The 16,942-nt window shown below is 36.2% G+C and overlaps 1 protein-coding gene across 6 annotated transcripts in view; it reads right to left on the bottom strand.

Annotated features, from left to right (window-relative positions):
* AP3S1 (adaptor related protein complex 3 subunit sigma 1) overlaps positions 1-16,942 on the bottom strand; it is a 65,584-nt gene that overhangs the window by 29,200 nt on the left and 19,442 nt on the right. The window lies entirely within an intron of this gene.

Here is a 16,942-nt window from a genome sequence, read left to right as displayed (position 1 = left end):
ATAATGCTGTTCAAACACAGAGTAAGCCTTAACAAACATTAACTTCTTGGGGAAAGAAAGAATCAGAGTGAAAAAAAGAAAACTTCCCATTGAAAAAGAAGAAAATATTTACTTTTCAGAGAGTTTAGCTTGGAAATGGCCTGAATACCAATTCATAAAATCACAGTTAAATAAGTTATGGGAAATAAAGCCATTTAAGTTCCATCCCACTTCAGTAATATTTTTACCGAAGTATTACATATAGAAAAATATACAAATCATAATAATGTATAACATGAATTTTCACAAAGTAAACGTATCTGTGTAACCAACACCCAAATCAAGTGTTACAATATTACCAGCTCCACAGAAGCTCCCTCTTCATCAAAGGTAACACTACCCCAGCTTCCTAACACTATAGATAATATTTTGCCGATTTCTGAACTATATTTAAATGGGATCATACAGTATGCAACCTTTTGTGACTGGCTCCTTCATTATTATTTTTGTGAGATTCATTTGTTAGTACATAATACAACAGCTCATTCATTCTTGTACAGTATACCATTGTATTACTATACCACAATGTATTTATTCATTCCATTATTTACAGAAATTTGGGTTGTTTCCAGTATGGGGCCATTACAATTAGTATTGCTAAGAACCCTCGTACACATATCTACTGAATGTATACCTAGAGTAGAATTGCTGGGTCACAGAGTACCATATATTCAGCTTTGTAGACTGCCAAATAGATTACAAAATAATTATATAAATTTACACTCAAAATAGTAATATATGAGAGTTCCCACAGTTCTACATTCTTGTTGGCACTTTATGTTGTCATTCTTTTAATTTTAGCCATTCTTCTGGCTCTATGGTAGTATGTCATTGTGATATTAATTTGTATTTCCCTGATAGCTAATTAGGTTGAACACCATTACATACGTATCAGCCATTTAGATATATTTTTTTCATGATGTCTGTTCAGGACTTCTGCTCATTTATCTATTGATTTGTATATTCTTGATAATATAGATACAGTGGTACCTCGGTTTTCGAACGTCTCCATTGACGAACATTTTATGGATCTATGGTATCATTAGATAGTAAAATTCATGCTAAATTTGCAGTTTTAGGGGTTAATTTTAAAGGTCTGGAACGGATTGATCCATTTTGCATTACTTTCTATGTGGAAACCATGCCTCAGTTCTCAAACGTTTCAGAACTCGAACGGTCTTCCAGAATGGATTATGTTTGAAAACCTAGGTACCACTGTAATCCTTCCATATTCTAGATGCAGTCCTGTCATATGTACCTATTGCAGATATCTTCTCCCACTCTGTGGTTTGCCTTTTCATTCTCCTAACAGTATTCTTAGAAGAACAGAAGTTTTAAATTTCAATAGTGTCCAATTTATCAGCTTATTTTCTTTTATGGTTAATTTATGTCCAATTTAAGAAATCTTTACCCACAACAATGTCAAGAATATATTCTCCCAGAAGAGAACAAAAGCTTTATTGTTTTATTTTTCATATTTGGACTGAATCTATCTGGAATTTATTTTTGTGTACAGTGTGAGGTGGACCTCGTAAATATAAAATTATTATTAGACTTTATTTTTTCATGCTTACTTTTTTCAGTTCCAGTGGTTTGAATACCCATATACAAAAGACATCCTTTTTTAACCATTAAGAGTTGACTATCTTGGTGAAAATACTGCCTAAATAGTTTCCCTTCATTTCCCTATGAAAGATCAGTGGAACCAGTGAATGTGCAGATTATGTTGAACAAAATTAAAAAAAAATGTCTTAGTGCCACTTGTGAACTATGGAGTGGCAAAAAATATGGGCCGCCTACAGAGGCAGTGTGGTATAGTGGTGAGGAAACCAGAGAGACCTGCCTTCAAATTCTTGCTATGTCGCCACCTACCTACGTGAGCTCGAGCATGACTTAACTCCAAATATCAGAACTATGAAATGGTGATAAAACTACTTACTGTTCTGCATGATCTTAAAGATTTAGTTAAATGATTTAGATAAAGTACTCACTCAGCACAGTGCCCAAAACATTTAATAAATGGAAGTCAGTGTTGTTTATCTGTTGCTCAATACATGCTACTATAAAATTAAAATAGAAATAGAAAATTCTAATTCTGCTAATAAATACTGATATAAAAGCAAGGTAACTATATGCTGAGGCTGTGAACACTTTGTGATTTGCTTGTTAACTTAAAAGGAAAAAAGGCTGTCAATATTTAAACCAGAACCATACCACCTATGAAAAATGTGAATATTTTTTAAAAAGTACCCTGCAGCAAAATGTCATTATAACTACAAGTTCTTAATTTAGGAAAAGAATTCCTAAAATTTAATGCATTCAAATGGTAAGTTTGGTTAAAAAAATCAAAACCCTCTTCAAAAAACTTTCCATTAATTTTCTTTTTAATTTAGGAAAATTATATTACTTAATATAACTAGAAATCTAAAGCCCCAAGGTATAATAGATACCCACTGCTGATGTGTTACAAGGACAAGGCCAATAAAAAACTATTAATCTACAAACTGAAGTAAAGACATTAAGAAAAACAAATTAATGAGCCATGGGAGTTCTAGCCAGACCAACAACAAAAAATAATAAAGTTGCTGTTGCACTATATTTCACAAGGAGAAAGATTTATTTTAAAACCAAAAACTAGTCATGAATGGTAAATAGCACCCTCTTGTGTTTCATTTTTAAAATAAAATAAAGTTTAAAGTCAATTTCAATATAACAGTTATCTACTAAATAGCTATTCATTAATCTCTGGCCTCAAGGAATTCAAAGGCTAATGGGAGAAAAGTTACTTTTAATTTACTAAGAGAACCATATTTTAAATTTTCCTTCATTTTAATAATTACCTAGTTTTTCAAAAATAAATATAAAAGCTAGAGATACTCAGAAAAATGCCACATCCACATATAAAGTTTCCCTTCCCCATGCTCTTCTATCAACAGAACTTCCTTCTGTTTCCTTTATCTTTAATTACAAATATATTATGTCCAGGCCACAAAGGACAACAGGAATCTATTATGAGGCAGCTTAGCAATTAAGAGTACTTAAGAGCACTTAAGAGCACAAGCTTCAGCATGTCTCTATTAAAGTTCCAGTGCAGCCTCTAACTATGAAATCTAGTTAAATCTTATTTAACTCTAAGCCTCAGTTCCTTCACTTGGGCATAAAGACAGCACCTACACCATAGGGTTGTTTCAGTGATAAAAATGAATAAATATAAAGGGCTTAGAACAGTGTCGCACCAAAAATAATATTCAATATATGTTAGCTAGTACTATAATGCTACACACATACAGAAAAATAAAAATGTACACTAGATAAAATAAAAATAGATGCCACAAAATATCCTTAAGCAATATCACTTATTTAGCACACACCCCCACCTCCCTTTTAGAGTTTCTACGTTAAATAATAATTTCTTTCTGGGTTTGGTGACTTCTGTTAAATTTTAAGATGAACTGATCCTACTATTTGTAACCTATAATATTAAATGAAGTATATAAATGTGAAACTGACATGTTATAAGATAAAGTCTTAAGCTCAAGAATTGGAGGCATACATTTAAGAATACTAATAAAATGCCAAGAGATCTAAAAGAATTTATTTTCTTAGTCAGCAGCAAAATGTTCTACAGAAACTGGTTTAGCTCAAACCAAGAATCAAAGTATACTGCTAAAAATGTACCAATAAGCTAGGGAAGACAGACTGAACTTAAAATCAGATCAATTACCTCTGAAGACAAACTCTGAATGCAGCCTAGGTACCCTCTCCAATATGTACCATTGCACATAATATTCAGAATCTTTAAGGTATGGTGTTTAAGGTGTGTACGAGGTCTGACAATTACGTTCGCGAACTTGCCACCGTGTGCTTACACTGGTAGCGCTGTACACACAGCTCGGTGAGGTTTCATAACCTTGGTATATCAGTGTCTCACAGCTGTGTTTGTGTTGACGTGTGGCACTCGACTCAGCATATGACTAGATTCTGGACTAGGTTTCCACTAAACCTGACTTGGACACTAATGTGACAATGATGACAATGTTAGTAAAAACAGAGACATTTATTGAGCATTATTACAGGCACTTTCAGATACTAAACTCTCAATTTAAATATGAAGAAATGAAGGGTTGATGAGAGGACTGTCTTCTATACTCATGTCGCAATGATTCTGAAAAGGATCACATCAATAACTGTTTTTCTCAGAAACAGAAATAGAAATAAATCAGAAATAACTGATTTACTTCTCTTACAAAAGGTAAATATGATAATGGCTACCATTTATACAGTATGTACTATTAAGGCACTGCTATTGTTCCAAGTGCTTTAAATAGATTATTTTATTTAATCCTTCACAGTAATCCCACAAGGCAGGTATTTTTATTATCAACCATTTGCAGAAGAGTAATCTAAAGCAAAAAGTTAACTAACTACTAACACAGGTAGTAGAGTCCTGATTAAAATCCACAAAGTCTCATTGCAGAATCTACATTCTTATTCACTAGGAATAATCCCTCCAACAAGAATAAAAAATAGGACTTTATTTTTAATGTAGTAAAAGTGATTATTTAAATAATTTGGAAAATACAGAAAAGCATAAAGCACAATTTTAACTTTCCATACTACCACCCACATTAACATACTATAGTGCAAAACAAAGACTGCTTGTACTATGGGAAATTTATTTACATTGTTGCCCCTCCATTAAAGTGACTTATATATGATTTATATGTTGAATTTAGAAGTCTAAGGAAGAAACAGAGTTTTGAATTTGTCAGGCTAATACAACAAATATTAATTTTAAAAATGAAAGTAGCCTCTGATTATTTCTTTCTCAGCACACAAGCTACTCATGGAAACATTTTTTTTAAAAATGTACACTGACTTAAATTGTTAGAACTATATTTAAAGTTCCAAACAAAAGTTGATTTTAAAAATGGTATTTGGCTGGAATTTTCTAGTCAAGATGGCAGAGTAAGTAAACACTGTGCTCATATCTTCTCAGGACCGCTTCAATTACAACTAAACCACAGAACAACCATCACTAAGAATGGCCTAAAGTCTAGCTGAAACGAAGCCCTTCAACTAAGGACATACAGAAGAAGCCACCTTGAGACTGGTAGGACGGGCAGAGACACAGAACAGGCTGGTCCCACACCCTAGTTCCACACCCATGTGTGACCATTAAAAATCAGAAGGGATATCTTGGCCTTGGAGGTCCACCAACGAGAAGCAAGGGTCCCCAGACCTATACCAGGCTCCCCAGCCCAGGGTTCCAGTGCTGGGAAGAGAAGTTCCCATATCTTCTGGCTGTGAAAACCAGCAAAGATTGTGGCTGAGTGAGACAGAGGGAGGCTGCAATCCCAGGCACTCCTCTTAAAGGGACCGCTAATGGACTCACTCGCTCTGAGCTCCAGCACTGGGACAGCAGCTTCAGTGGCACCAGGAACATACGGGGAGGAACTGAAATATCTAGCTTCAGGGTAAGGGTTGGAGGGGCAGCTTTTTCCCAGATGGAGAAGCCAGCAGTAGCCATTGTTTCTTTGTTGAGCCCTCCTCCTCCCTACGTGGAGAAGCCATATCTGAGTCTCCATCAAACTGGCTATCACCTTTCATCTCCCTGCTTTAGTGATTGCCTGACACCCTGCCCCACCAAACTTTTGGGCACACCCAGGCAGCTTCCAGTGGCTGTACTGTACAAAAATGCTATCTTAGCTCATGCTGCAGACTTTCCTAAAATCTCTCAAAGGTTCACAAAACCCAAACAAACAGCATGTGGCTTCAGCGTGTCCCGTACCTCTGGCTGAGCAGCCCTAAGCCCGGCACTAGCGACAGGTGTCCTCATTTGAGGCTTGGCCTCTTGAGTCACCTCCACGCACAGGGCAGGTGGTGGCCATCTGCAGATTGCTTTGTGGCTCATGCCAGGTGGCCCTGGGCTGGGCACAGGTGATGGCTAAACTTGGCCTGCAGTGGGTACCCTCCCAGAAGGCCTCAGGGCTGGCAAACCTGATGGCCAGGTTCAGACCAACCTGGAGCATCATCCAGCCAACTCCAAGGACAACACACCCAAAGGGCAGACTGGGCAGGCACCAGAGCTCCACTAAAGCGAACCCTGCTCTGTAGGGTGAGGCTTTACACCACAGCTCCTCCACTGTAGTCACGGCCAGTCCTCACAACCAATCAGCCTGAAGGTTAGTCCCTCCCACTGACATGCAAACAGCAACCAAGGCTCAATTACAACAGCAGGGCACACACAACACACCCAATGGACACATCAAGAGCACCCAGTTCTGGTGACCAGGGAGACTGCTCCACTGGGTCCCACGGGGCACCTACTAGATAAGGCCACTCTACTAAGACCAGGAAGCTTAGCAGCCCTACCTAATACATAGAAACAAACACAGGAGGCAGCCAAAATGGGGAGACAAAGAAACATGTCCCAAATAAAAGAACAGAACAAAGCTCTAGAAAAAGAACAAAATGGAGACAAGCAATCTACCAGATGCAGAGCTCCAAACACATAAGGATGCTCAATGATCTCAGGGAGAACTTCAACAAAGCAATAGGAAACATAAAAATGAAGATAGAAAACATAAAAAAGAACCAATCAGAAATAAAGAATACAATAACTGAAATGAAGAATACATTAAAGGGAATCAACAGATTAGATGAAGCAGAGGATCAAATCAGTGATCTAGAAGATAAGGTAACAAAAAACACACAATCAGAACAGCAAAAAGAAAAAAGAATTAAAAAAAAACGAGGATAGTTTAACAGGCCTCTGGGACAACATCAAGCATATCAACATTCCCATCATAGGTACGGAACCAGAGGAGAAGAGAGAGAGCAGGGGATTGAGAACCTATTTGAAGGAATGATGATGGGAAAATTGCCTCACCTGGTTAAAGAAATAGACATACAAGCCCAGGAAGTGCAGAGTTCCAAACAAGATGAACTCAAAGAGGCCCACACCAAGACACATCATAATTCAAATATCGAAGGTTAATGACAATGAGAGAATCTTTAAAGCAGCAAAAGCAGTTAGTTAGCTACAAGGGAGCTCCCAGAAGCCTATCAGCTGATTTCTCAACAGAAACTTTGCAGGCCAGAAGGGATTGGTACAGAATAAGAATATTCAGTGATGAAAAGCAAGGACCTACAACCAAGAGTACCTAGCAAAGGCTATCATTTAGAATTGAAGGACAGATAAAGAGCTTCCCAGACAAGAAAAAGCTAAGAGTTCATCATCACCACCAAACCAGTACTACAAGGAAGATTAGAGGGACTTAAGATGAAAAAGAAAAAAAGATAAAAAATATGAATAATACAATGGTAATAACTCCGTATCAACAATTATTTTAAATGTAATGGATTAAATGCTCCAAGCAAAATATGGAGTGGCTGAATGAATAAGAAAACAAAACCCTTACATATGCTGCCTATAAGAGACTCACTTCAGATCGAAAGGCACATACAGACTGAAAGTGAAAGAATGGGAGAACTATATTTCATGAAAACAGAGATGAAAAAAAAAAAAAAAAAAGCTGGGATAGCAATACTTACACCACACAAAATAGACTTTAAAACAAAGGCTGCAACAAGAGACAAAGAAGGACCCAGTAATCCCATTTCTGGATAATTATCAAAAAAAACTCAAAACACTGCTTTAAGGGGACATGTACATCCATATGTTCAGTGCAGCATTGTTTACACTGGCCAAGATGTCAAGGCAGCCTGGGTGTCCATCGATGGATGAATGGATAAAGAGGAGGTGGTACATATATAGAGTAGAATATTTCTCGGCCATGGAAGGGAATGGGTTCTTGCCATCTGTGGCGGCATGGATGGACCTGGAGGGTGTTGTGCTGAGGGGAGTATGTCAGACAGAGAAAGACAGATGCAATGTGATTTCGCTTATATGTGGAATTTGAAGAATGAAATAAACAAACACACAAAACAGAAACACTCATAGATACAGAAAACATTTTGATGGTTGCCAGATGGGAGGGGGTTTAGGGGTAAGTGAAAAAGGGGAAGGGATTAAGAAGTACAAATTGGTTGCTACAGAGTAGTCATGGGCATGTAGCGTATAGCATAAGGAATACAGTCAATAATAACTAGATGTGGTGTCAGATGGGTACTAGATTATCGGAGTGATAGATGGGAGGGGGTTGGAGGGCAGAGTAAAAAAGGTGACGGAATTAAGAAGTTACAAAACAGTCATGGGGATGTAAAATAAAGCATAAAAAATATAGTCAATAATATGGTAATAACTATGCATAGTGCCAGGTGGGTCAGAGGTATCACTTGTTAAATTATATAAATGTCTAACCACTATGCTATACACCTGAAATTAATATAAACTAATACTGAATGTCAAAACGAATTCATTTTAAAAAGTCTAAACCTGCCTGTCCTATACGATACCAATGACCGTGTAAAATGTAGCCAGTCCAAATGGAGAAGAAATGTTGTTAGTGTATAATACATGCTGGATTTTGAAGATATAGCATGACTAAAAGGCTGTAAAATAAAAAATATAAAAATAAATGGTATTTGGCCTTGAAAGATATTCTACCTACAACTGAACATGGTACAATTGCTATTTAGAGCACTAATTTTAAACCAAAATAAAATGAATAAAAATCTTAGAAAGCTTTTCCTTACAGAATTTCAACCAAGAAATACAGAAGTCATGACGGAAAAACAAAATCACCATTTGGCAAATACCACAGTAATAATGCTTTCAGGCAAGAATCATCAATATATGTTAAAAATTAATGACCAAACATATGACTAGAAAAAGGATATTTACAGTTTCAAAATTATTCCTTTTTACTTTTAAGCAAAAAGGGAAAATGGAAGTTTATAGTAAACCTGGCAGGCACCACCTTAACCAAGGAATCAGAATAAATATCACAAGAAATGGAACAAAATGACATCCTGTACCTCCTAATATGATGCATTGAAAAGGACATAACATGGCTTCTGTGGTATTCTTGCCAAAAATACATAACCTGAACTTAATCATTAAGAAACCCATCAAACAAACCCAAAATGAGGAATATTCTACAAAATAACTGGCCAGTACTTTTCAAAAGATCAAGGTATGAAAGACATAAACAAAAGATAAAAATGAAGAACTATCATAGAGTAAAGGAGACTTGGGAGACATGAAAACTAAATGCGGTATGTGACCTGAATTGAACTCTGAAGGAAAAGAAATGATATTAATGGAACAATCAGTAAATTCTGTATAAGGTCTGAAGATTAAACAGTAGTACTGTATCAATGTTAATTTCCTGATTTTAATCGTTGTTCCGTGGTTATATGCCAAGATTTTAAATTTGGGGAATCTGGGTGAAGAGAGTGTAGGGAAGAATTCTTTGTACTATATTTGCCATTCGTTTGTAAGTCTGAAATCATTTCAACATGAGAAGTGTTTTAAAAATTTCTAAAGAATAAAACAATTTGAAAAACCAAGCTCAAAGGGTGCTCTCCTCCTCTAGCCCCAATTCCTCCCTGAAAACCTACCATTCTACACTGGAAAATAAAGAAGACACCTTAAATTAAAGGAAAACACCATAAACTGAGTTGTTTTCTCTCTCTCAAACCTACTTTGAAGGGAAACAATTTAATTTTAAGTTGCTTCCAGCTCCAAAATTCTGACTTTAAGTACCTGAGTTCAAAAATACTTCCTTCACCATTACTAAGTAAATAATAACAACATCTACTACATTCTAGGCTCTATGCCGACTGCTTTATATACATTAGCTCCAAATCTTACAACAATGCTGGCAAGGAAGGTACGAACATCAGTACCTACGGACAAGAAAATTGGGGATGGATAAGGCTATGTCATTTGCTCAAAGCTATATAACTGCTGGATGACAGAGCCAGTATTCAAACCCGTGCCATCAGTCTCCAAATGCCAATCTGACACTATCACGCCTCCTGAGAGAACTGCTGAGATAACAAAACATGCAAATCAGAACAGTAAGTATCACCAAATTTGTTAGCAAGATTTATCATGAAGAAGTAGCAATGTACATAACTGAAAAGTAAATTTTATATTTCCAATTATTGGAAATTAGACTTCTCAAAAAGAAAATAAGATAGGAAAGAATCTTAGGAATCTCACTTTCTAACAGTATCTAATTCAAATTGTTTACAGAAATATTTTTTGCTTTCCCACATATATTGAAGAAAAAAAGTTATTGAAAACGAAAGTTCTAACACTCTGGTAATACAGTACGGTGTAGCAGGCAGAATTTTCCTAAAATGACCCTGGGCACTCACTCTGGATTGCCTGGAAAATAAGCCAGCAGGGCCAGGACTCCCTCTTTCTCCAGCAGGACGAACTGAACCAGAACACATCTTCCCAGGGGATCAGGGGTTTATTCCCTTGCCTCCCTCCCAATAAGGGAGCTGCAACCTCTCATAGTCCCCAAATGCTAATCAGCTGAGTTTCCCAGATAATTCTCCAAAACATACGTAGCCTACAGAGCCTAAACCTACGTAGCCTAAAGCTTTAGTCTATGTGTACGTCACCCCACTGACAAGGGTGCTTTCACGCCTGCCTATGTAATAGAAGAGAATGATGCAGGTCGGGGCGAGGCTTCCACGGGCTCGCCATTCTGTCAGGCAGCACCCACCTCGGCATAAATACCTATGTGACAGTGGAAAGATTAGGGGATCTTCCCTTACCTCACTATTCTTGGCTTACAAGTTTCCCCAATTAAGCCCATTTCTTACCACATAACTCTATTACCATAGAGTAGAATTCATCCTAAGCCATTACACACATACAAAATATTCACAAATTCATGTAAAAATGAAAAAACGCTAAAAGGAATTCTTTATCCAATTCAGTTTGTATACTAATGAAATAATACTTTATTATGTCTTCTTTGTAAATACATGCTTTAATGATAACATTAGTTAAAAACTACTGACTGCTCCCTGTCATTCTTTTAGCCATGAGCTTCATGTACAATATCTTGTTTTCAATACCTGTACCTATTCTATGAGTTGGTATTATTGTTATTACCCCCATTTTGAGGAAAATTCGGGTCAAAGAGTTTAAATAACTTGCCCAAAGTTATACAGCCAGTACAAAGCACAGCTTGAATGGTTTTAGCCACTACTAGTTTGCTTTAATTCACAACACCTTTCGCAAGGTCTGTAGGCAGCACACTGAAAGAAGCATACTTTATAGATGAAAAAATTCAAGGTGTATAAAGATTAAATGACATACTCAATCTCATACTAAATTAGCATTAGCAGCCATAAACAAAATAATTTCACAAAAGCTAGTCTAATGCTCAGTACCATAGTAATGAAAATGCTATACATGGAGCACAAGTTCATATGCATATTCTAAAACAATGGTCAAAACACACCTTTCTATACCTAAAGAAAAGTTTAGCTATTAGTTCTCAATTTTTCCCTAACTACATCTGAACAAGACTGATGCTGATATAATTACAATATGTGGTACGGAAAACAACAAAATTTGGAATTACCTACTGAACTTTTATGCCTCCATTATCAGCTTGGGATAATAAATTGAGGACAATATGACTGCTCATAAATAACTCAAACATTCGACATTAATATTTAATGAACTTCTATTCTCACTGTGTAAATATTTTAACATTCCCAAAGAAGATATGCTACAACAGAAAGGACTAAAAAAAGCTAGCTGTCAACTCTTAAATTTGCTTATATGGCAGTCAATATCACAGTAAAATATCAGAAACAAAAAAGGATCGTCTTTTTTTCCAACTTATAAAGAATTTAAAAAAAGAAACAAAAGACAACATAAGCTGATTATTCAATTTGATGATGAGGAATTTACTAACAATGACTTCTCCTAGATTTTATACAAGACATAATGTCAAATCTGGGATGACATATGCATTTACACAAAATTTTTGCATAAAAATAATATGCTTCCATGATAATTTAAATGGTATCATTTTTAACATTCAAAATACCAAAATTAAGCATATGCTTAGTAATTATATATTGATGTTTATGTTTTCTTGCTCCATTCTCTAAAGAATATGCAAAATCAAGAGGTTTTGATCTAAATTCTTAGCTTATAATTTTCCATGTTTACTTTTTACATTACATATGCCTGTCTCAAAACTAGAGGATGGACAAAATAAGAAAATCAGTTCTAAATAAGCTCTGAATAGCTGTTTCACGAAACAGAAGCAGAAACAGTAAGCTTTTCCATCTTTGTTCACTCAACCAATGTTTTTAAAAGTGACTGACTCATACATGTTCAGCACTCCCTCTTAAGTATTGAATGATCTGTGGTAATAACAGGGGAAAGACATCAACTACAGAACTTCCGTTTCATAGTAGTGACAGAATTAGACCCTGTAAGGTACATTACAGAACTTTTCTTCTTTTGTGATTCTTCTTTTGTGACATGCTAGTTCAACATGTGATAACTCAATAGGACCTTGCAAAACCAGTTCTAGCCTACATTAGTAATGGGAAGATAACACAATTCTCCTGAAATTCTCTTATCTATGTCTTATATAAAATCAAGACAAATTTGAAATATCAAGAATCAACATTTCAACAGTAATGGCTATAAAATTTTGCAAAACATAAGACATAGTTTCCACTTTCCACAAACACATAATAGAATTACTTCAGATATGATAAAGAATATTTGTTCTTTGACAAGTTCCCGTATAACTCCCTTCTGAAGTATAACAACTATGCTGTCATCACCATTAAGATGAACCACAGCATGAAAATAATTATCAATGATAATTCTTAAATCTCAGGACACAAGTGTAAAATACTTCTGATTTGCCTCTGGGAAAATTTGTATTTGTTTTAGTCTTTCATAATTGCAATATTTCTCTTCAACAAAATAGAATGAATTTGAAATGGATTATTTTTCTGTTTTTCCTCTTATAACACTAGTAGCTATGTCAAGACAATAAAAAAGCAGTGTTTTGGAATATAGTGTGTATCTCTATCACTCTCTTCAGCCATGGATAATTGAGAGAGAAATATAAGTACAGTTTCAGATTAAAAAACCATGTTTTAAAAAATACAAAGTTTCTTTGAAATAATGGTATAATGAATTAACTACTACTTATTATATAAGATAAATCAACAAAAGTAATAATTAACAAAGTTAAAAGGCAATGCAGTATAGAGTTCTGATCAACCCTGAACTGTTACCAATACATGAATATGGAAAAGTTGGCTTCTCTTTCGTCACTAGAAAAGCCTTTGGGAAAATAAAACACAACAAAATTTAGCAGTGCTGCTCAAGTAATCCCAGGAAAAAAGTAAATATATATCCAAGGTCTTCAGGAATATCCACCTCAAGCTCAAAAGTCTCCTCTTAAAGCTTTTAAATATTACATAAAATTTCTATTCTACCTCATAATATACACGTTTATTTATCTTGATATATACATGTTTACATTAAAAGTGTCATTTCCTCGCCACCAATTAAAAAAAAAACAACATACCAAGAACGTTTATCATGATTTCTTTGTGGTTTCATAGAACTCAAATATCTAATCTAGTTCTTCCTCAAAACCCACTTTAAGAATTATGGATTTACGAGTAATCTAGCATATTAACCTTTACTTATCATGTGTCTTTTCTTTCTTTTAACAATATTTGATACTGAAAGCCAATATTTGATACTACCTACTTCTAATATTTTTAAGCTTTAGTACTCATAAGTATTACCATAATTTTCTGCTTTGATTAATTTCTCATTTACTTTATAACTAATTAGATCTCAAACCATGCCTCCTTGTTGATTTCAAAAACATGAAACTTGTTTGGCAAATAAAACTTCCTTTTGACATGCAGCTTCTTCTAATCTACAACTTACCTACCTGTCCCTATGTTTTTGCACTGTCCCAAGTCAAGAAAGGAAAAGAAAATATAAATTCAGAACATTCCCTCATGATAATCATAATGCAATACAATTATTTGTAGCAACCACATTTTTTGTCAGTTAATTTTTAAATTTTAATGGAATATCACAAACAGAAAGTACAAAAAACTTAGCATTAAATACATTCATTCATTCAACAGTTATCTGTTGAGGACCTACTATGTGTCAGGACCTTTCTACACAATGGGGATAAATCAGTGAACAAAATAAACAAAAATCCTGGTCTTCACAGAGCTTATATTCAATCTTATAAGGTTAAATGACAATAAACAAGATATAGTAAGTCAAATGTTTGGTATTCTAAGTGGTAATAGGTACTAAGGAAAAGAATAATAAAGCAGGAAAGGGGTTAGAAACTACCAAAGAGAAGGGCCAAGGATTACCATTAAGAAGGTGACACCTGGATCAAGATCTGAAAGAACGATGGTGCTAGCCACAGGGATAGCAAATGGAAGAACAATCACGTAGAAAGACCAGCAAGTTGAAAGGCTCTGAGGTGGACGCATGCCTTGTATATTTGAGGAACAGCAAAGAGGCCAGTGTGGGTAGAGCAAAAGGAAAAGGAGACAACGACAAAGTAGTAGGATGTGGGGAGAGGAGTCAAAGCACATAGGGGCTTCATGGGTCATTTGTAAGGCATTTGGCCTTTACTCTGAGTGAGAAGGGAAGCCACTGAAGAGTTCAGAATGGAAGAGTGTAAGATACAACATATTTTAGTAGTATCACTCTGTTATACTGAGACAAGACCAAAGGGAAAAGACAGTGGAAGCAGGGAGGCCAGTCAGAAAACTACTGTAATAACCCAAGCAAGACCTGATGGCGGCTTGGATCAAGGCTGTGGCAGTGCAGAGAGGAATAAGTTGTCAGATTCTGTATATCCAAGAGGGTTTGCCAAAGAAGAAGAGGTTGGAGAGCTCAGGAAACTGAAATGAAGCAACTGCAGAAGGAGGAGGAAAATCAGGCCAGTAAGGTGTCCTAGAAGCCAAGTGAAGAAGACATTTCATGAAGAGAGAGTGACAATCTTAACCAAATAAAGGAGGACTGATGAAAACCTTTGGCTCAGCAATTATAGAGCTAAAAACCTCATTGGAGTGCGTTCAAGACAGAATGGGAGAAGAAGAACTTGAGACACTGTAAACAGACAACTTTTTAAAAGTGTTTTTTGCTGTAAAGAGAAGAAAAGATATGAGGCAGTGGCTGGAGAAGGAAGTAAAGACAGGGCTTTTTTTTTTTTTTGGTTTAAGATGGGAGAACATATTGTAGGCTAGTGGGAATGATATAAGAGCGAAAAAGTAACACAAAAGAAAAAGGGAGAATTGCTACAGCAATGAGGAGGAGGAAACTGGCCTTAGCTTAGGAGGACAGTGAGTTCATCTCTCACAGAAGAGAGTAGAGAGAGTACACGGACACGGATGTAGGCGTTCTGTGGAAATTCTCTTATGATTGCTTCCAAGATGCTAGAAGTGCTAGAGGTTTAAGGAAAAAGAAGAATGTGTAAGTAGTTGTCTAGGAGTATGGGACAGTGAATGGACCAGGGAACTACAGTACGATTTCTGGGAAGCTTTAAGGCCTCAATGAGGTTAGGGATCATGAATTTAAAGTGAGGCCAATGAGTATGGTTATGTTTTTGTTTTGTTTTTTCTCTGATATGTTCAGATGTATAGGCACAGGGAAGGAGCTGAGTATATGAGTATATAAGGGTGTGATTATCATGACTGACCATAGAGTTTAAGCTGGATAAGGAATGTAAGACATCAAGAAGTTCAAGGACAGTGAAAAAATGATAGATTTAAAAGACTGAAGATCCCAACAGTCTTAAAGAATTGTTGGAGTAATAGAAGTTGCGATATGAAAGATAAGAGGTGGTAGAGTGTGGAAACTGTGAAATTGAGATGATGGAGGAATGAAATGAGTAGTGAGGTGGGGTAGAGGGCAAAATTCATTAAGGAAAAGGAATTTTACATTTGAAGATACCAGCGTACTGGAAGACTTATCCACGAACACTGAAATCACAAAGAATTATTAACACAAGTAGGACAGGAGTGAATGCAGGGAACAATTCTCCATGGGTCTCCCGTTTCTGCACATAATGGGAACAGAGTTTCTGACTGCCTTTATTGTGGACTATCTTTTCAAGCAAGCTTATATAGCAAAAAGCCTTGGAAAACAGAGACTGTCTCCCTCTGAAGCAAAGGGTAGGTTTACCTATACTATTAGCAGATATTTTCTTCCTCCGTGTCAAGGGCAGACGTGCATTAGTGTCCATTATAAAAGATTCCAGTTCCCTAAGCTTGGGGTTCCTCTCCTACAGCTCAGCCCACTGTGTGCGCAGGTATCATGTGGCCCTCTTCAAGACACACTTTGGGAACTGGGACTTGAGGAACCAGTGTAAGCAAATGCTGTTACTTTGGCTCCTGCTTTTGCTATTAGTAATAGTCCTTGGTTTCTGGCACAGAAATCTCTTGTCTTCTGCCAGCATCGATGAAACTGTAGCAGTTACCCTGTTAGCTTGCAAGTGAGGTAAAATCTCAGACCCTTGAAAGTTTTTGACAAAATCTCCAATGAATGGGAAGTAGGGATGAAAGATTACTGCCACGGAACGGGTATAAGGTGGTACAGGTACAGTTTGATAACATGAGATAAAGTTGGAGATGTTTTAGAAGCGAGAATCGTCTGGAAAAAGCAATGAGAAGCAAAGAGAATACCTCCAGACTCCATGGTATGAAGAAAGCATGAGAGAAAACTGCTACCACTGGAAAGGGTTGCAGGTAATGTCATCAGAGAAACTAGATTTAACTTAGAGCAAAGAGGTGAAGGTAGTATTAACAGAACAGGTTGAAGATTAAGAGGAATTTGCTGATAACTGACCTTAAGCTCCAGAAACTTAATAAAAGATTTTCACGAGACAGGGACAGTGGGTTTTGGGGTCAGATCTGGATACATATAGTAAGAGAATCA

Source organism: Rhinolophus sinicus, chromosome 3 (assembly GCF_057876585.1).
Source record: "Rhinolophus sinicus isolate RSI-liver-muscle chromosome 3, RSI-T2T, whole genome shotgun sequence".
Classification (NCBI taxonomy): domain Eukaryota; kingdom Metazoa; phylum Chordata; class Mammalia; order Chiroptera; family Rhinolophidae; genus Rhinolophus; species Rhinolophus sinicus.
The sequence above is the reverse complement of the archived record's forward strand: the minus strand, read 5'-3'. Positions and strand labels throughout refer to the sequence as shown.